The sequence below is a fragment of the Melanotaenia boesemani genome, chromosome 16 (assembly GCF_017639745.1).
Source record: "Melanotaenia boesemani isolate fMelBoe1 chromosome 16, fMelBoe1.pri, whole genome shotgun sequence".
Lineage (NCBI taxonomy): Eukaryota > Metazoa > Chordata > Actinopteri > Atheriniformes > Melanotaeniidae > Melanotaenia > Melanotaenia boesemani.
The window spans coordinates 24,478,916-24,501,596 of record NC_055697.1 but is presented as its reverse complement, the minus strand read 5'-3'; the positions used below and the strand labels follow the sequence as shown (position 1 = coordinate 24,501,596).

At 37.9% G+C, this 22,681-nt stretch overlaps 1 long non-coding RNA gene across 4 annotated transcripts in view; it reads right to left on the bottom strand.

Moving 5' to 3' along the window:
• LOC121655904 overlaps nt 1–14,826 on the bottom strand; it is a 90,262-nt gene extending 75,436 nt beyond the window's left edge. For all 4 annotated transcript variants that reach the window (XR_006013329.1, XR_006013328.1, XR_006013327.1 and 1 more), the window contains exon 1: nt 14,593–14,826. This is a non-coding gene — a long non-coding RNA (uncharacterized LOC121655904). The remainder of the gene's footprint in view (nt 1–14,592) is intronic.
• Nucleotides 14,827–22,681: the final 7,855 nt, after the last annotated feature.

The following is a 22,681-nucleotide window of genomic DNA, read 5'->3' as shown; positions in this document are numbered from 1 at the left end:
AGCATGACTCATTTTAAAAGTGGCGTTTCTTTATGTCTGGATCCAGATCCAGATCTGAATGCAGGATTTTGTCTTTTTTCCTTTTCTTTTTTATTTGAAAAAGCTGTTCCTTTTGTCTGTGGGCTAGTAAGTTTTTCTCTGTGCAGTCCAACTTTCCATCTGTTAAAAAAATTTAGCTCCTTGACACTTTCATGTCCACAAAATAACCTAAAAACTCAGACTTGTATGTTTTTTATTCTTAGTTTAGTCATGGCATGTAGGTCACTTAAAAAGACATATCTGGAGTAATAACAGTAAATGCCATAATGGTTTGATTCTGGCTGAGAGCCTTTCCTACATGTACTGGCCACTCTTTGTCTTCATGGTTCCAAACAACACAGCTGCACTCAATTTCAGAACAGATTTTATTGTTTTTGTTCATTATGAAAATGTACCTTCTACAATGACATTAGAAAACATCAGCTGAGCCTCAGTTGTGGTGTTGCATGCACCACCTGAAGTATTAACTTATCATATTTATACCATGTATAACACAAACCTGCACTGGCAATAAATCACACATAGAATTATTGTCAATGTAGAATACAAACCCAGACTGAAATGCAGTCCTGGTAAAAAGTAGGTATACCCTCTTTCAAATCTAGGTTATTGTGTCATTCATTCATTATCTGTACTGCTTTGTCTATTACGGGTCGGGGGAAGCTGGAGCCTATCCCAGCATTTTAGCAGGTAAGAGGCAGGGTACACCCTGGACAGCTCACCAGTCCACCGCAGGGCCAACACAGATAGAGACAAACAACTATTCCCGCTCACACTCACTCCAAGGGAGAATTTAGAGTTACCAGTCAACCTAACATGCATGTGTTTGGACGGTTGGAGGAAGCCAGAGTACCAGGAGAGAACCCACGCATACACGAGAAGAACATGCAAATTCCACACAGAAAGGCCCCCCAGGTTAGAACCTCCATCCCAGCCGAGGCTCGAACCTGCGACCTTCTTGCTGTGAGGCAGGCTTTTGTGTATAGATACAAAAGAAAAGAAGAAAAAAAGGAAAAAACAGAATATCAGGACCTTATCAGGTCTTAAGATTGGATAAATACTTCAAATTTCCAGCAACACATGATGTATTTCACCATGTCATTATTTAACCATTCAAAGCCAAAATCCAGAAGCCGTGTGTGAGAAAGTAAAAATACACTTCATGATTTAACAACTTGTAGAACCAGCTTTAACAGCAATGACTTTAAGAAATAATATTCTGTATGATCCCACTGGGATCTCACATCATGGTGGTTGACTCTTTAACAGTTGCTTCAGTTCATGAAGGTTTGGTGACATTTCTTTATGCACAGCTCTCTTAAGATCCTGTTACAGCATTTTAACCTGATTGAAGTCTGAACTTGACCATTACAACATCTTGATTCTTTTCTATTTCTGCCATTTCATTGAAGATTTGCTGCTTTGTTTAGGATAATTGTACTGCTGCATAGCTTTCAGGCAGATGACCTCACATGTGACCCTAAGATACTTTGGTATACAAAGGAGTTCATGGTCCACTCAACTACTTCAAAGTTCTAGGTCTTGTAGCTGCAATACAAGCCCAAATCATCAGCCCTCCACTATCATGGTTGACAACTGGTATGAAATGTTAGTGGTAATATGCTGTGCTTAGATTTCACTAAAAATGATGTGTGTTATGACCAAACACCTCCACGTTGGTCTCATCTATCCATAGGACAGTGTTCCACAACTCTTGGGGTTTTTTCAGATGCAACTTTGCAACCCAAAACTGTGCCTCCACATTGTTTATAACAAGAAGACGGTTTCTTCTGGCAAATCTTTGAAACAAGCCATACATACGCTGTTTACATGCTAGATGTAGTTATAGACTTTACCGTCTAACATACAGTCTGAGATGTAGCTCTTGGGGTTTTTGCAGTTTCTCTGAGCATTGCATGGTGAACCTGCTGGGAAATCCAACCCAGAAAAGATTGACTTGAATGTTTTCAACTAAGTGTTTTAAAATTGATGAAACATTTAGAAACATTCAGTCTGATGTTGCTTCACATCAGATTGATGAGAAGCAACAGTTTCTTCTCTATTATAAATGCCGGTGTCTTTCCTTCTTGGTATTGCGTTAACACACATCTGAATGCCAGTAAACTACCAGATTTCCTGCTCTTGTAGATGCACTCCAATTTTCTGATGACTAATTAAGTGTATTTGATTAGGTGGTTACTTATTTTCTTAAATCCTATGGAAGCAGTGAGGGGGGATTCAGTTTACTTCACACACTGCTTTAGCAATTTAGATCAGTTTTTGTTGAATAAATATGTTGACAGTGTAATATGATTGTGTTCATTTGTGGTGGTATTCAGACCTAGTCATTTCAAGACCTGGTAATAAAAAATAATAATTCTTATTATTTTCTAAAATCTAACGCACAAGAACTGAAAGAGGGCACAGGACCATACAAACACTTTGATTTAGAAGACTAATCAGAGATAAACTTAGCTTGAATGATTGAATGCTTTACTGTTGATATAATAGGATAAAATTAAAAAAAAAAAACATAAAATGTGGATTGAAAGCTGAGTTTTAACTTCAAAGAAGGGTAAAATCAATCGAGTTCATCAGTTTTCCAACTCAGACAGCAGATGGAGACAAAGTGGTGCTGCAGGTCTAAGGCTGGAAGTTATGTTGATCCTGAAAATCATGAGACTCACCACCTTCATCGACAATTTTTTTCACCCTTAAAATATTTTAATGAATTTTGCCGATGCCATATTAACAACAACGGAAAAACAGTAATATACTGATATTGTTTGTTACTCAAATTATTAATATCAAACCAGATAAATTGATAAATATTAAAGAAGTGATTAATCTCCTTTCTTCGATAAAGGCCACTTGTCAGCATTTCTGATGTGTGAATATATAGCTCTAAATAAATATACTACTTTATACACATATTACAAGATTATTTTATTAACTTTTTGGTTTTTGTAAAGACAGGGAGCTTTGTTGCAGAAACAAACAGTAAGCAGGTAAAAAATGTCTAAATTAGATGTAATGTATGTACTTTTCCACTAGATGGCAGTGTAAATCTGTGTATAGCACAGCTAGTGACAGCAGTCCACTTCCATCCATTAAGCAAATCGTGGTGCAAAAAAACCTTGACAAAATAAAAAAAACTAAGACTATTTTAGGAAACTTTTATTTCAATTTATGTCTTTTAGATCATAGGGGTTGACCTGTCCTCTGTCAGTCTTTAAAGTCTCTCAGTTGAGAAATATGAGAGTTCTGTCTTTAGGACTGAATTATAACTGCTAAAGCTAGAGATGCAGTAACTCAGTCACGCTTGTCCTCTTAATTGCAACATGCTAAGAAAGAAAACTTTTTGCATGAAAGGGATGCAATTTACACATAAAAGCTTTTTCTGAACATAGTTTCAGGCGCCACCACTTCCTCTGTTGTAAAGCCACTGGGTGCAGATCTTTACTGGAAACCAGTAGCTCTGACTAAAAACACCACAGGAGTAGTGTACGGTGCATTTGTGGCAGCCGTTAGTTACAGAGTAAGACAGTTAACCCCTCAGTGGTGTTTATACAAGAACTCTCACACATCCTCCATCCCATTAAAGCTTCTTACTGGAAACCAGTGACTTAACTGTAAACCATTGTGGCCTCTAAATGTTGGGTGTGGGGGTGGGTGTGACTGAAACATTCTTACTACATATCTGACAAAAGTAATTTTTGTCAGTTTATGCAGATAATTTGTGTCAAAGTTCAAGGACTGATCAGATTCATGAGTATTTTCTGCTGAGACATGAACATCAAACCTCTCCAGTTATTGTACAGGTGTGCACTACTGTCTTGGCACTTTTAAGATTTCTGAGTCACTTTCACACTGAAATATGTGCAATACCGATGCACTGCACATTATACGATTTGAAATATAAAATATAACATACATGAATCCAAAAGTCATGGTTGCAAAAACACATCAATGTGATTTAAAAACCAAGGATGCTTTCTGCATTCAGTGAGTGGGAAGTCAATGTTCAGCCTGAACCACCTCATATGCTAACAAACATAGTATCTAGAAATGCAGGATGCTAGTACTAAACTGATCAAATAGCCAGTGGTTGAATTCCTTGATGTCACACACTGAAACTTGCAAGGTGGTTTCTTGCACTGAAGGAGCACTGTGCAGCCAAATGGGAAACCCTTTGAGAAAAAGATGAGAATAGAAACAGCTTTTAGCATGCAGCAGTTCTTAGACAACCACTCAAATAAGCCATGTTCTGCAGGTTATTAACTGATAAAGTTGAAAAGCATCAATTGCTACAGAATAGCTGCCTCTCAGCCAACTGCACTTTCACTTTGAGCTGCAGAACAAAAATGATTGAAGCTTAGCAACAGGTATGCATACAAACTCACTGCACCCACTCACTCATATATTGTGCACAAACACAAGCCTGCACAGTTTTATACACAAGTCAGTGAATAGATACATAATAGTTCTTCTACACTTTATCATGCAAAGTCCCCACTGAAGCAATGATTTTCCCATGTGAAAGTCTCATTAAATAAACATTGCTTTTTCTAGTGTTATCCTCAATAGAAAGAACAGGTCTCTCACTAACCTTCAGGCTCAAAACAAATTGGGTGATATGAAAGTTATAACACCTGTTGTACAAACAAGACAGGTGTCATTAGTTCCTGAAAAGTTTAGATAGGCTACTGGAGAGTTTTTTTTTTCTACTGACAGGGCCATTATGTCAAAACTGAGAACTGGTCTTGACAGAAGAGGAAGTGTTATTGTGTCTGTGCTGTGAATGATGCACTTGTTTGCATTGACAGGCACAGAGGTGATGCACAAACACTACACAAGCTGTACTCTTCTGTATGGCATGTGTTTTACAGCAAACTAATCATATAGCAAGGCCATTCCCGAGGACCAGAGTATATTGTAGACATACATCTACAACACTTCTGTTGGAGAGGCACTCAATGACATGAAGCGTCAGAGATCAAATGGGATGCCCCAAGTTTTAATTCCATTTCCATTTTTCCCATTTAAAAAATAAGACAAACTCACACATCTAAGTTGTTGCAACTGGCAAAAAGAAAGAAACGTTGCAGAAAAAAGTAGCCACACTCATTTCATCTCACAAATGAAAATGACAACTGAAAGTAGATGTATTTGACATAAAATGAAAGGCCTAATGCCTCCCAGGTAGCCCTTAGTCACAATGGGGCACCATCTTGGTAAATGGACTTTTACTTATATAGCACTTTTCCAGTCAGTTTGACCCCTCAAAGTGCTTTACTACATATCACATTCACCTATTTACACACATACTCATACCCCAACAGGCACATCGGGAGGCAACGTGGGGTTAAGTGTCTTGCCCAAGGGCACTTCAACATGTAGTCAGTGGAAGCCTAGAATAGAACCACCTACCTTCCGGTTGGAAGACGACTGCTCTTCCTCCTGAGCTACAGCTGCCCCTGTAGCTTCCTCTCCCTTAAAGATAACTGATCATTTAATACTACACTTGTATGTGTTTAGACATTTAGCAGACACATTTTTATAAAGGGACAACACAATCAAGGTTTAGAGCATAAAAAAAAAACTTGGTCTCTAAATTAAAGGCCAATTCAGTCTAAATCTACTTAAGTGGCAGAGTATAAGTAGAACAGATACAGAAGTGCACGTGACTCCAGGTTAGGAGAATTGGGGTGTTAGGAAAGAATGTGTTCTTAAAAGAGAAGATGCTTTAAAGATATTCTTGAAGGTAAAGAAGTGCAGATCAATTCAGCATAGGGGAACCACAAATGACAGCAGTCTGGGCTGAAAAAGTCTTGTACACAGGCTTGGTGGTACCAAATGATGTTCCTGAGAGGAACATACTGAAGGTGCACTGAGTAATGGAGTAACATGCATCTTTGTCTGGATTATCCAACACCAGCCATGCTCTGTTCTGGACCACCTGTAGGGGTTTCACTGTGTAAGCAGTAAGACTTGCTAGAACAGTCTTACTGTAGATGAGGCAAGTAGGTAGTTGAGATCAGTCATTACCAAGAGATGGGTGAGATATTGAACCCAATTTCCTTATAGTGTAGTTTTCAAAAACTGTGACTGAGAGACAATCATAAATCATCTGCTTAGCAGTATACAAAAAACCATGTGGTAAACTGTAAGTTGCAAAGATAAGGGTCCCAATACCAAACTTTGGGCCACTCCAGTAGAAAGGTAATGGGATGCTAACTTTTGTCCTTTTAATTAAAAAAAATACCTATTGAAATACAATTCCAACAATAAGTGTACTGAGCCTGAGATACCCAACAGGGAGATCACAGATTATAGGATGTCTTTACCATGTCAAAAGCACTGAGAAGTCTAAGATGAGACTAGTTTAGCTTTGCTTATCGATTTTGGATCTCACTAAAGTTCAGAAATTTGCTGCTTAGGGGAAAAAAAAAACACTGTTAAAGTATTAAAATAAGCCACTTTGCATCTGTGCCCAAATCCACGAGGTTAGGAAAAGGTGTAAAGACTAAATGAAGTAAAGGAAGAGGAAGACACAAGGGAACAAGATACTACTCTAAGTGAAGTGAGAATACAAAAATGAGAGTGCACCTGCAAGGCTTTGACACTAATATTTTCTGTTCTTAGACCATGGAATGAGCCCTAAACTTTTCTCATAGCTGAAGGAAATTAAACCATATAAGTATAATAAATAAGTAAAATTTTGACACTGGGAGGGCTAGTGAAATTTTAGCTTGTGTGACGTAAAAGCTGCCTACTCATTTGCTTTGTCAGTGCACAAATAGACACAAGGTTTACTTTCATTTGAATGAGCCAATTGTGGTTTGCATTTCTCTCTGCAACACTACGAGCAGAAGTAGCCTCTGAAGACATCTGCTGACTGCATGCTCACCTACTGTATATGAAGCAACCACTGTAGCCGAGTCATAAGAGTCAACAATTAAGCTTTCTAATATCCTGAAAGTTCAGCTGCCTTTATAAGACGTTTCTTGACTTTCACTGTTTTCTTTTTTTTATTTGCTGCTATGACATTACTAAGATATTTAACCAGAACAATTCATCAAATGGTTGCACATACATTTATAGAGAATTTTCAGATGACTCAGCAATTTATCTCTAATATTTAGTATGTATAAGCATCTTTCAGCTTATTGCTTAAGTTTTAATGCTGCAATTTAATCGATTGGTTTTATTCTTAACAGCTCTTCAAAAGCTGTTTTCAGTCAAACCAGGAAGCAGTAACCTATAAACACTCAAATCACTTGCACACGCGCACCACATAAGCACTTTCCTACCTGAAGGAGTATGCAGGGGTCACGTTGTGCTGTGTGTATCCGGGACTCAGATGCATCCACTCCTCGGTGTCATCAGGAGTCACTTATATCCATATCAACCAGCTTCTTGTAAAATAAGCTGTGACAGCAGGTGTAATTTCTCTGTGAAAATCTTTTTGTTTTATTTTGCCATAAATGCATCGCACTATTCTTACCCTGCATCAATAAAGCCAGCAACCCTTTAGAAAAGGGTGTTTAGCTAGTCTAACATGAGGATAATTAAAATGAATCCAGAGTAACTACAGTATAATAGAAGAATGCAGAACCACAAAACTTTCATGACATTTCAGTGACCATCAGCTTTTCTATAACAAGCCCAGAAACCTGACTCACCCACTCAGAACACGAGTCTAAACTAATTGCAGGTGTACAATATAAAGTAACTCACAAATATTTTTATAGGGGGTTCCCTTTATACTGTCAAAGGTTTTCCCTTCCTTGAATTCAGCCCTGGCAGTCATAACTCACAAATATTTTTATAGGGGGTTCCCTTATACTGTCAAAGGTTTTCCCTTCCTTGAATTCAGCCCTGTCAGTCAGATAGTTTGGATGACATGGGTGGTGAAGAAGGGAAAGAAACAGATCAGAAACTGACACACAACTAATTTTGTTTCACAACTTACTAATATTTCACTGAAGCAACAGCCATGCCTGTATTTACTAAAAACAATGTACCAAAACATAATCCAAGTTAAGAAAAGTTCAATGTTTCGTTAACATAGTAGAAGAACCACAAGTTTGAGTTAGATTGCCCAGAGGTTTAGTATATAAGAAAGCCCTTCACAAAAATTTAACTGCTTCTTATTTATCATTGAAAGAGAAGAAAAGAACATCCCCAGGTTTCTTCTCACCACTGTAGCCAAGCTGACTATAGAGTCCAAAGAGTCAGAGCCTTGTATTCTTTTAACTCTTATTTGTGATGCCTTTACCAGTTTCTTCATAAATAAAATTGTTTCTATTAGAAAGAAAATCCATGACATTCTTCCCACTATTGATGGAGTCTCATCAAGTACAGCAGCTTTACTGGTGTCTGTAGACCCTGATTTATGTTTGGACTGGTTGTCATGTTGAGCTCTCTGAGCTAACAAGAATTATAGTTTCATCCTAACCATCACCTTGTGATATTAGACTCCATCCCAGCCATACTGTTTTCTAGGTTTTCCCCTAAAATTCATACATCTATATTGGATTTGATCAATATATCTCTATTAGGAATCTTTAAGTATTTTCCAACAGAACATGTCACCCTCAGACTCCAGGTCTACTTGTGGTTCCTTGAGTCTCAAAAAGTAAAAGGGAGGCAGTGACTTTAGCTATCAGGATCCTGTCTTATGGAACCAGAAAGGAGCCTTTTTATTGTCATTAATTTGTGTTTCACCTTTTCTTTCTCAGGAGGCGTCTCTGAGTTTTGGTGCTTGCTGACCCCTCTCCCCTGTCTTCTGCTGGAAGTTTTCCTTCCTGTTCATTTCCTTAGCTTGGCTTTTGTTTTATTATTATTATTATTAAATGAACTGAGTTATCATAATCATCTTCACTTCCGGCTCTCAACCGAGGCAGACGCTTTTTCTTCTCCCTCCCTCTCACTCTGCCCTGCTGCTACTGTCCTGTCATCTCTGAGCCTCTCTCTGCATCTCCTTCCAAAACTAAATCTTGGATATGGATTTGATCAGCTGGTCCCTAAATGCAATCGACCAAATTTATTCGAACCGGAAAACAGGCGTGGGGGAGCCTGCTTGCCCTGGCGGAACGTTTTCGGCTGGATATGTGATGGATTCCTGGGGAGCGTGGAAAGTCATGTGTCTGTCGATTCTTTCTGTTGAGGACGCTGAGGACATCTATACATTCGGTTTCATGATAACTGGGTTTCTGCTGTTTGGAGCGGGCGGTTTCCTGGCATATCGCAAAATTCGGACACTGTCGGCAGTCACTGGCAAGCTGCCCGATTTCTGTGCGGGTGTGTGCCGAGCTACGAACAATCAGGCTGTGGCGGTACAGGAGCTGAATCGTAAACTGGAGGCTATTCCAGTTCTGGATGGCAAACTGGTTGCGCTTTCTGGGCTTGTACGTGAGGTGGTCACCAACTTGGAGAAGTTGTCAGCTCGGCTGGATGGAAATTGACCCAAATTCGGATCATTGGGAGTCGCCAGTGGGACCACTGAGAGACTTAAGGCAGACGAAACAGCTCTGGCCTGAACCAAAACAAATGCTGTTATCAAATTTGGCTCCCTGTGCTGGCCTTGAATGGCTGGCTGAAAGCTCCCTGGAATGTTTTGTTGATGGACGCTCAGTCCCCCACCCTCCCATCACCCTCTTCACGGGCGATGGACTTCAACCTGGATCAGCCCTCAAGGATGCCCCACTATCATCAGGTGGCAGAGACTGTGAGGGAGAACTGGGGCAAAGTTCATATGCTCTCTTCTACGCACACACATACATGCACCACACTCAAGTACACCACTACAGATACACCTCCCCGTTATTCACTGCCTTGCTGTCCTTCCACCTCCTTCCACTCCCGGGCAGTGGGTGATTGGACGCGCTCTGAGAATGCAGCTGCGTCTGCACTTGCTGCGATGGGAGACCCCCCCTCCCCTCCCCGCCATGTGTTTCTGATGTTGTGATTGTCTGAGTTATGTCTGTATGTACTGAGGAGTGTTTTTGTATCTCAATAATGGGCCCTTAGGCCCAGTGTGGAGATGCCTTTTTTATCCTCTCTAGCTACATCTTACTCCCCCTAATGTTACCTTTCACCTATATCTAAGACAAGGAGCGCTGTAGAAATGGCTGCTCCGTCAGTATGCCTGTTCTGTTTGTGTCATCATATGTTGTTTTGTCTAGTCTTGGATGGGTTGTACTGAAAACATGAATTTCCCTGCAAAGGGATTAATAAAGTATTTTTCATTTCTTTCATTTTTTCATTCATAAATTGGACTGATGTGGATCACATAATTAAGTTGTTTTAATTGGATTATAAAGGGATTACAATGAATTGAATTGAAATGTAGCTTCAAAAGTGCTGTGAGATGACTGTTGTGAAGTAGAGCTATACAAAAAAAGGCTAAATTTAATATAATTCAGTTTAAATTAATGTTGATGGTTTGGTTTAAACAGAATATCACAGCAACCCAGATGACAACCAAGCTGAGTAAAGTAAGCCAGTGTGTATCATTTCCAAGCTATGAAATCATTCATATCCATTTTTATACTGAAAAAAAAACGTGATTTCTTCATGCATATAAATTCATATGAATATTTTCTTCTCTTTTTGTTGCTGTCCAATACAGACTCATTTTACAGAAATTTAAACTGAGTGTTGATACAATGAGAGTGCACTTAGATAGTTTGTCATCTGCTGGACAATTTCCACTTTAATGACAAGGTTGTTGGTGCAGATCAGACCTTATTGTTAATATTCATTTATTCATATTCACCTCAGTCATCTTTTTTTCTCATCATATGTAGATCTAAGTACATTGAAGTATATTTTTGGCAGCCACTGAACTGGCTGGAAGTCGCTGTTCAAGAAAATCTTGTTTGTTTCAATTTGGGTTTTCTCTGGTGTGATATTGGGTTTTACTATGAAACATACTAAATACTTACAAGTCTCATACAACTTTTTAATACACTGTTCTGGAATTGCCATTGCCAATCTTATATTGAATGGACAGAGTAAGCTGAACTTTGAATGTCCTTCACAACTTTGACAATCACCTCTTTCTTCTTCCGCCTGCATTTCCATAGCAACAACTGGCATTTACATTTCCTCTAATGTGTCTATATGGAGGCACTGCACACACACACAGCAATGTATAATCATTCAGTTCTGGCTTTGACTGTGTTACTATGTTGACCAACTCAAAACACAAAGGTTGAAGAAATACATCAACACAGGAGAGGACACGATATACCGTTACCATGGCTAAAACAAGCATGTGCCTTCAACATGTCAAGTTAATAATTACAGCGCCTCAGCCTTTATTTTATACGCACATTTAAACATATACAGTAAGACCATTATTGGTATTTACCAAATAAAAAGAAAGGAAATAGTGAGGTGGAAACCATACACCAACAAATCTTCAGTCTATGATTAAAAGATATTTATTTACTGCATGATAAAAAAAAAAAAGATCAAGTCAATAATCATTTTAATATACAGTGATGACATTGGCCACTGCAGTAAGTTTTAAGAAACATCTGATTTAAGTATAAGTCAATAGATTTAAGTATAATTAGAATATTAGAGATACATTTTCTAAAAATGTCGTCATAGTTTGAGTAAAGTTCGTAATGAGACAAAATGAACAACATGGGCTACCAAAATGGCAAACCTTCATCAATGCATTCATCTGAAGGACATTTGTACTGGTCACAAAAGTGTCAGTAATAGTTCAGTTTCATAGGTCCTACTTTATGATCTAGTTAGTGTGTTGTATGCAGTCTATGAAGGTTCCAGTTAAGAAAAATAAGTGAAAGTAGGTTAAGCATCTACGAGTAAGGGTTTAGGTTTGTAGGATGTAGTGACATCTAGTGACATAAATTGGATATTGCAACCAACTAAACAATCCTTACCTCAAAATAATATTACAATGGCCAAAACAAAACATTAAAGACTAAATTCTTTGTCCCTTCTGGGCAGCTGTAGTAACACAGCAGGGGAGCAGGAAGCTAAATGTGCAGAGTCTTTGGTACAATCTGATTGTTCTACGGTGATAAAAACTGCAGTTCTTATTTTCACATGGTCGTAAGCAGATAGTGTACAAACAATAGTAATGAATATTATATTACCTCACTACCAACAGATTGCCCTAAATGTTTCCCTAAAAAATATTTAAAGGTTAATTTCTCACAGCTGTATGAATTATATAACAGCTCCACAACAACAGCCATTGTGATTAATATCATGTGAGAGCACATCAAATATTGATTTAGGCAGCATGTTACCTTGGAGTGATTCTGGCCCCTGGCAGATAACAACCTCCGGCAGAAAAAAGGGCCCTAAAACTTAAATTACACCTTCAATATTGTTCCTGTCTGTTTTTTAGACAGGATTATACAAAAACTACTTCACTGAATTTCATGAAATTTGGTTAAGTGAAGCATGACTGAAGGAAGATTTTGTATGGAACGGGATCTTTTTATGAATATCAAGATACAATACTTCTTTTGATAGAGGACTGCTCTCTGCATGTCCTTGCTTGTTGTCAGGTTTTGCATGAAATTTGCTTGGTGTTTAATGAACATCAGTAAATAAGTTACAAATGTGCTTCCTATCAGCATGACTATAACTCCTTTTATTCTTGAAAAGTACTTTACATCCATTGTATCATCTAGTCTCAAAAGCAAATATACAACATGGTTATACTAAGCATCAAAGTGTACAAGTACATACATTTCCACTATCTTCTGCATCCAGTTTAGTTACTGGGGATGTGACAAGAGGAAGTTTGTGCTGCAGAGATCATCACAGGCAGCACAATGCCAAAATAAACATGACTGGCTGGCTGTAACATGTAAGCACAGGATCAGAATAAATTAACTGTAAGAACAATCCTCTTTAAACAAAAGGTTGTTTAAATAAAATATGCAAACACACTCCCATCTATTGTTTCCCTTTCTCATACACACATTCACGCACACGTTGTGCTCATTCTCACATATGCACATTTTCTCTTCCTCTCTCCTTCAAACACACTTCAATATTCAGCTCATATCCGGGTTGAAGGCTCATACACCTCTCAGACTCAAGCCACATGAATGAAGGAACAGGGACAGGGAATCCCCATTTCACTCAATATGAAACTCACGTACATTTCATACCACTGTGCAAAGTTAATGTACATTTTTACTCTAATAAGTCAAAACAGCAGAGAAATGAACTGTTAACAACCGTTCAAAAGTTTGGGGTCACTTTGCCATGGGATTCAATAGGGAAGTGACCCCAAACTTTTGAACAGTAGTGTATATATATATATATATATTAAAGAAAAGAGATTTATATTAAAGTAAAGAGATTTTACTGCATTTCAGAAAACACATCATGTAATCTGTTGCTGCATCCCATATAAATCAAATTTAAATCATCCCTGGAAGATATCAGACTAGCTCTTTTATCCAGTCTTATGGTTTTTACTTTCATTTAACCATACCTCTTTTTAGCAGAGCTTTTTTTTAATCTCACAGTTTTCATGGTGGCCCTATAAGTGCCAGAAACAGCAGCTAAGTGTCAAGTAAAGTTGTATCACGTGGGAAGATAATCAGCTATTGTCATGGCTCTACAGTTAAAATAAAGACTGTACATGGTTAGGTAGAGCAACATCTTCACTGTAACGCTATGTTTATGTGAAATGTGAAATTTGTTCTGAAAAATAGCTCAGTCATTTAGTTTTCCATCCATTTTTCATATGTTAAACTTTGCTTGTAGTATTGTTGGGTATATTATAAACAACAGAAATTTAACCTCTTCAAGAAAAGCAAAGTCGTTACTATTAATTTAAGGTTTAACTCTCAAGGACAAGCGAATTTAGAAAGCATGAGATCCTTCCCACAGTCCTTGAATGCGGCATGTTCTGTGACTCTCCTGATTAAAGTACTTTGAGTTGCTAATTTAGGAGGCGTTCTCTGCATTCTGGTTAGACCTCTTCCAGGAGGTGACGCTCGCCACCCAAACTTCAGCGGATCAGAAAGTTCAGAAAAGTTCACCAACACGTCACAAGAATATTGCAGGTTACTGATCATTATAAATGGGTGCAGATTTTGTGACGCTTGGCTGCAGAACATAGACAACAGAGTTCATGAAAGTCAAAGAAAGCCGTTTCAAGTCAAGTCATTCAATAACTTAAAAAAGAGATTCAAAAGGAAGAGGAAGATCGGGTTACTATCTATGTCTGACACCGCATACTTCCTTTTATCTTTGCACAAACCGCCCATTACGCATGAGTGAGCGCTGCACGGCCACCCTTAAACATCCCTAACTTCTTTAAATTGAAAAACCGATCATCACTACTGTGTCAAGTTCTGATGGAAATGTTTTAAAAAAAAACAAATGCAAAGCTGCAAAAGTTCAGTTGCAGTGGATGCGCTTTCAAAGGCACAAGATTCTTCCTCATTTGGCCTTTTGAAAGAGCGCACATCTGTGAAAGTGAGAAGTTATCTGAGTTTGATGCTTTTAATTCATAAAATAAAATTGACAGACACTTACCCCACATCACTGGCGGTCAGGCGCAACTTTTGTACGTCCTTGCACTTTCTTTTCAAACTCAACCATCACTTGCGAGGCGCGCATTTGAACCAGTATGACCTGACATATTTTCTTTCACTTTCAAACTTCTGCAGCACCGAACAAAATTCATCCTGAACAAACAGCAAACAGTTCTTTCATTCAGTTCCCCTTCCACCAACTTTCTTAACTGCTGAACCTGACTGGTCCGACTGACTCCACCATTCATACTGAGTTTGCAGGAGGACTTGTCGGGTAATACATTTTCGTATTTTTGGACACACCCACCGGCTAAGTCCTCCCTCTCTGTTGCACCAGAGGAAACTCCACCATGAATGGAATTCTTTAGTTACCATTTGAACCATCTCACACGAAAAGAAGCTTGCAGATTTACTTAACTCATGTTTAGTAGAGCTAAAATGCCTTTCCACACCTCTCACTGACTTTATTAAACAACGGGTGTATATAAACCCGTTTTAAAAAGTTTTTGCCCTACATGACACAGATTATACAAAATATAACCAGGTCCCTTCAGCATTTCTCAGTGTTTCTGATGGGATTTGCAAGAAAGGACAATGCTTGAGTAAAAATAAATATTCAAAACATAGAAGACTTTTTAATTGGTGCCAAAAGCTCAGCGCAAAGAGCAGATGAGTAGACATGTCTTTCTAATAAAAAGGCTTAAAGGCAAATTTCTCCAATCTGCAAATGTTCATATGTGCAGTTAAGGTGAGGTAGCTCAGTTAGGCCTTTTATATTTGGCCCACTATTATTGTTCCAGCATAGTATGGTAAGGAAATCACTACACTACTCACAAAATGTTAGGGATAAAAAACTTTTTCTTTGATGTCAAAATGTAGCTACTTAAAATTCACCTTTACAGTGTACTTGATCTATTCTAAACCTGTTTAAGTACTTATTACATAACATGCTGTTCTCTAATAAGGTCATTAACTGGCAAAGAAAAGAAGTGATTGAGCCATGAATCAACCACTAAATGTTCTGGTTCAATGACAGTTTGTATCTAAACAGCCCTCTTCATCATATTGTTCATATTTAGACATCACCCGACCAAGACGATACGTAATACGTGACAAGTTATTGAGACATTACATTTTATGTTGTGGTTTATCCACCACTGTTGTTACGTTTTGTTTCAATAAATTGTTTGAGATGAAGGAATTATCATTGCATGATTCTACTTAAAAGCCCTACATTCATGATATATCAATGTAACATAAACTTTATACACTTTTTGTAAATGTCATCCAAAAGTTGGATATCCTTAATTTTTTGGGAGGAGTGTACGTCCCTCTAGGCCACAATAAGTGGTGATACACACACTTTTATCTTGTTAGTATTTCTGACCTACTGTGAAACAGACCAAAGTAAATGACAGCTTAGCTGGGGGCTAATTGGTAAATTGGGGAGCTTTACAACTCTGTACATGATAGACATGCTGTATTCCTGGTGTTGGTTTTTTTTTGTTTGTTTGTTTGTTTTAACAAATGACATCTGTGCTGTCCCTTTTGGTCATCCTGTGCTGCTGCAGCTTTTGTGTATTACCTTCTTTAGTAATTTCTGGGCCCAAGCATGCAAAGAGTGCTTAGGCCAGTTTCAGTCCACCTTAACTTATAACAACTACAGTTGCTATGATTAGAATCCTGTGCATGCATGCTTTGGAGATAGAGCTGAAGCACAACAGAGAGGGAGGGAGAAGAAAGAGTTATCAAGAGAAATGTCTAAGTTAAATTATCAAGTTTTACCTGTAAAGTTTTACCAAGACTGACTCATTGCTAGCATGTGTTTACATACACTGTTGCGGAAAAAGGTTATCAGCATGCTAAAAATACTTAACCGAGTCACTATTTAGCACAAAATTGCAACTGCAGCTTTAGTTCTGCTTCAAGTGAAATACCTGTAACCAGGATTCAGGAAATGTGTTTACAATAAAAACATAAAAATAAATAAATAAACTCAAAGAGTGAATGAGAATGAAATTTAAAAACAACGATGCAGTAGGCAACATGGACTGGAAAAAAAGATGGTCTCAAAAATAAATTTTTATGTTTACTTTCATTCCCCACTTAAACAGAAATATTAAGATCAGGCTTTTCTCTCATCGAACCAGTCTCCATTCTGGTTTTTGGCAGGCACAGATGGCACAGGCACAGTACCAAACCCTGCTGATAAAAAATTCTATAAACACTGGTGCAACATTGACCCTATAAACAATAGTATTTAATGTTAGCCTTTAAAAATGAAACAAAAAGGAACAGGTTAACTGTTAACTGGGGTTTAGTGGGCCTATATGTGGCTATGGGATTTTTTTGACTCATCTGACAACCAGTTCTTTATTGTTGACTCGTTTCAGTCAGGAGAACCAAACTGACAGAAACTTCCACCTCCTAAAGGCATGTGGACTAATATGACTGGGGATTTCACTACAACTGGTCCTCCAGATGTTACTGACCACCTGATTTGAAAGAAATGATCATTTACTTAATTCTAGGCTAATAACATGAAGATATAGTTTGTTGTGTTTTTATCCCTTGTGCTACTGTAAGTCTGAAACAAGAAAAAACTATTTTCAATTCACACAATAAAAAAGTATAAAGGTGAAGTTACATCTAAGAAGAAGACCCATATTGTAACATCTTCCTACTTGTGGTACTTAATGCAGATATATTAAAGGATGTCATGCATAAAATGTCAGGGAAATTCAGCACATTTTCATGAACAGAGAGGAAGTAGAAGCAGAAGTTGATGCAAAAGCGGGGTAACTTCCTCACAGCTCGTTTCGTTTAGCTCTTGATGCCTTGCTCAAAAGTAGACACAAACTATTAATAGGAAAAGGGGGTCCTTTTCACTACTCTACATGTTTGGAGGTGGCGCCTTCTGTCAGTAATTGTTCTCGCTCCAGACTCAAAGAAATTATTATAATGACTTTCTCCAGCTGGGACACATCCTTATTTAAAGAAACAACCCACAATGATTTCTTAGCCAGTTTCTGCATAAATGCTAAATGAGAAATTTCCTGTTTGGGCTTACACAACGTCTCTGTGAGGACAAACTGCAGAAGCACCACATGTGATGTAACTGCTGGCTATTCATTGAGTCTTGACCTGTAGAAATGAACGTTAGAGGAGAGAGAAGTACATATGTGGTGATGTGTCAGGAAGTCCTCTCACAACAGACTTTTAAATAAAATTTCTCAGTATAACTTTAAAAAATGTCAGATTCCTGTTTGGTTTTTAAACTGAAATGGTAATGTAAGTAAAAGAAAAAAAAGGGTGTGATATGTTCCACAGATCAGATTTCTGTGGTTCTATTTTTCTTTTGCACTGAAATGATTTTTTCAGTCTAATTGTTTTGTAAAATATACATTTCCAACCCTCATATTTGCCTGTTAGACCTGAAGCAAGAGGCGTCGAGTGATAAGCTTTGCATCTGGACTTGAAACAATAAGAAATAGCTAGCTTACACCCTATAAACTCTTTATTAGGATCACCCCACACACAAGGTTAAGGACTGTTTTTGCTCTGAGAACACCCCTACTTTTAGATGGCAGGAATTTAAATATTGGGAGCATCTCCACCCCAACTGTGTTTTCAACTGGAATCAGATATGGTGACTGGGGAGTTTGCAGCTTCAGACTGTAAGTGCCTTGTGACCTAGAGATGAGACGATCAGGACCATAAAAAGATGTGTTTAATCACATGCTGTGTCACTGAAACTGTGACTAGCTGGTATTAACGAGCCTGAAATTTCAAAGAAAACATTCTTTACTTAATTACCTTACCTTACCTTACATACCACCACCAGCAGCTTGGTCCGAGGAGACACAATGATGCCAAAATTCTGAATGTATTTAAACTAAACTACTAAACTAAACTTCCTGTTAGGAAGATCAGATCAATGTTTTGAATATCTGTTCTTCCTAACAGGAGTAGAATCTCTACTGATAAAGACCCTCTGCCTCAGATTGTGAGTCTGAGCTGCTTTTCTGCTCAGCAAAGATTGGTTGGGAGTTATCATAGCTTCTCTGCAAAGTGCAAGCAGCCGACCATTCCTCTGTCACTGCTGCTGACTGATACCTGAGTGTAGAACACAGGCTGTATTATCTAATGTCTGATTCAAACATTAAATCTAATGTAATTTTTGGAAGACTGTCACACAACTGGCTGATTGGCTGGTTGTATCAATAAGATTAAAATCTTTACAAAGTGCTGAGAAGACACTTGGCCTCATGGCAAAATATGAGACATCCAGGAGGCATCCTGACCAGATGCCCGAGCCACCTCATCTGGCTCCTCAGCGGCTCTACTCTGAGCCCCTCCCGGATCACCGAGCTTCTCACCCTATCTGTAAGGGAGAGCCCGGCCACCCTGCGGAGAAAACTCATTTCGGCCGCTTGTATTCACGATCTTGTTCTTTCGGTCACAACCCACAGCTCATGAAACACAATTTACTGCGGTATAAAGTTTTTTTTTTTATTTTATTGAATTTGTATTTAATATTTGCATTTTATATTACTGTTTTTCTGCAGTTGAGCTGTAGTAATACAAATTTCCCCATTGTGAGATTAGTAAAGTCAGAAGGAAACAGTGACTGAAATGGAGAAATTACATGTGAAAGCAAAGTTATTTTAAGATATAACTGAATGGATGAGGCCCCATTTACACGATGACACAGAGACAGTAAAATGTAAAGGTATTGTTGACTTTTTTGTGTTGAGTTTGGGTGGACAAAACTGCAAAGGTTTGAGAACGAGCTCAATAGAGAAATTTTCTTCAAATGCAATGTGAATCCTGTCCGTGCAAACGATGACATATGTTAGGTAATTTTGCACTTGTGCATTCAGGCCCTGTTTAAGAACAGCATGTCACCATTAACAGCTGCAGACCTCTTTTCATGTTTGTGCTGATGACTCTTTTCAAGTTATTTGGCCTCAAAGCAAAACCTGTTCCTTTGTCAGACACATTGATTGCATGGGCCAGAAGATGCATCTCTATACAGGTGGAGCGTAACCAAAACACCTCTGGATTACAAAACTCACTGCCAATTACAGGCCAGGCATTTACACCATATAATTTCCAGTCCTATATGCATTTTCCATAAGCACGAAGATAGTTTTTATTCCGCTGTAGTGTTAGCGCGACTTTTTTAAAAATACGCACAGTAAAATGTTTTGGATTTGTCAAGTTGTCATGTAAACAGAGCCTAAAGTTGACAGTTATAGTTTTGTGTTATAAATTAATTTGATTCTCATTTAGTTTTCGGATACGAGGTGCTGTGCCTACAGGGGCACATGCGCTAGAGCAGGTTGTCCAATAACTGTTAGGTTGGACATTCCAATCCCACTTCATCCAAGTGAATCTGTTGTTGTGTCCTTGGGCAAGTCACTTTACCCACCTTCAATCCAGTGTTGGCAAAGTATTCATGTTTAGTGGTTGGAGAGGCCATTGAAATGGATTGGCAACCATGTGTCTGACAGTGTACTCCAAGTCAGCTTTGGCTCCACATTTAGCTTACCACCAATAGTCTGTGAATAAGCTATTGGGTCAATGCAAAGTGGTCTGAGTGTCTAGAAAAGCAGTATATGAATCAAATCCATTATTATTTGTCGTGGTCAGTTAACTTAAAAATTGTACTTTGTCCTTTTCAATAATCTAAATTCATTAGTTTGTTAAAAACTGAAACTGATCATTTAAGATGTTCTTTTGATTGTATCTTTTTACCCTTTGACTGCCAAATGCAGACTTTTTCTTCAGTTGAACATGGTTTAGTAATTACTAAGCTCTAATCTAACTGATTCATTTGTGCATTTTTATAATGATCTATTTTTAGTCTTTATTTCCCAGACGTTTGTTCCTGCTAAAAGTAGAAAATGTGTTTGTAAATGTCCAGGACTCTTTTTAAGTTGCTTTCTTCTTTCATTCATATGTTTTATCTCCTTGGTGGTCCACAGTCAGGCTGTTATGTTATAAAGGAGATTGCAGTCTTTAAAAGAATTGTTTACACAACGGCTAAAAGTAAATGCACAAAACTCCTGTGTAAAGTTAAGACGTGAGAAAAGCCAGAGTTAGAGGGGTGTGTTCCTCGTGACACACTTAACATTAGCTTATTGTGGAAACAAACGCAACAGTTTTTTTTTTTTTTCCAAGAGCCAGCAATCCTTTTCCCACAGGCTCAATAGACCATGAGTTGTTAAAAACACCACATCCAATCGAGACACTATTACACAACCCCACATCCTGCTTTAATATAATCCTTCAAGAATTTTACAGTTGAGAAAATCCAACTATACACACCCACACACATATATACACACACATATATATATACATGTATATATATATATATATATATATATATATATATATACACACACACACGTATATATACACATATACATACATATATATATATATATATATATATATATATGTGTGTGTGTGTATAAAATTTGGGAGGCATGCTTACATTCTGTGGATGTAGCAAGTTGAAGAATGATTATTTGAATGGTTATTCATTAGCATTCTGACAGCAACAAAGGTCACTTTCAGCAAAGTGTGGTCTTAAAGCAACACTACATAAGTTTCTGACCTTAAAACTCTTCTGCTTCTGACTCGTTCTGATGGCATACTAAGATTCACTATGCACATTCGTGAAGCCGCTGTTGCCCTGCACCATCCTGAGACTGAGAAATTGCACTGCACACCTTTGTGTTTCAGTCTGGGACATCATGTGAAATCTTGTTTTCCATATGGCACCAGGTCATGCACCAGCAACTAGATATTAACACATCAGCTGTTTTTCAACGTCCACAATGGCGGATTCAGCAAAGAAAACACAAGTGGACATCATCGGAAGAAGTAAGAAAAAGAAAGAGAGAAAGTGACAGAGCAAATGTTAACATGGGACTGACTTTTACTGGCTAGAGAGAGCTCAGCAAAGAGACAGGATGCAAGACAGATGCCAAATTAGCCTTTGTTAGGGGGCGTCAAAGTGTAAAAATCTGCCAAAGTTTAGTAGTGCAGCTTTAATGCAAAAAGTCCATTTAATTTGAGCTGTTTTAACTTCCATACTAACCTTGGAAGCCTGCATTATAGGAATTATGTATGAACATAAAATCAATAGGAAACCTTAGCAAATAACAGTATAAACCAAGCAAATTAAAATGTTAATAGAAATCAAAGTGCAGCATGTTTTGTCATAAAATACTGTATACTACCAACCAGACAGCATTCAGTGAAGACCTTGCTTATATTAGCGAGACAATGAGAAATAAAATTTTGCTTGTATAACAATGGCATGGCACTGTTTTAAAACAGTCTGGCTGCTAAACTAGTTTGCCTGCAGTCCAGATGGTAAATTGTGAGAAACATAAACATTACCTCTCATAGGGTTAGGGTAAAGGCACAGGGTATAATGTCCTTTGTACAAAAAAATGTTATATAATAGCTTGTCAAAAAGACTAAATGTGTCGTAATGGCACTCAATAATCTGTTTAGCTTATGGTCTCACTTGTATAACGTATATGATTAGCAGGTTAGATTGTAGGTTGAGTCCAAGTTTTGACTGATGAGCTTTTACCTAAAATGGGTGTTTAGTTTCGACAGCCTGCATCCACCGCTCATTTGTAACTTCTGATTTCAAAAGACCAAGACAGCAACAGACAAAACAATACACTCGAGGCTTGATTGTTCTGTGTGTCCATAAACCAGTGGGTTTATACAATGTTTAAACAAAGTGGACTGTATCCGCCCATGAACATCCGTTTGGACTCAGTTTGCTTCGTTTTGAGGACAGTCACTTGAGATATGAACAAAAGGACAAAAGAGTGATGGATCAGATAAAATCCACTAAAATAGTCCAAAGATCATCAAAAAAATGTGGCATAGCTCGTTTAGAAAAAATTAATCTTTTTATTTTTTTTTTGACAACACTGTGATATTAGGAAAATATTAACACAATCACACACTCAGAAGCATAACTTGCCTCAGTTTGCAGAACTTATACAGTATTACTCAAACTGTATTTGCCTTAAGATAGAATCTACTTTAGG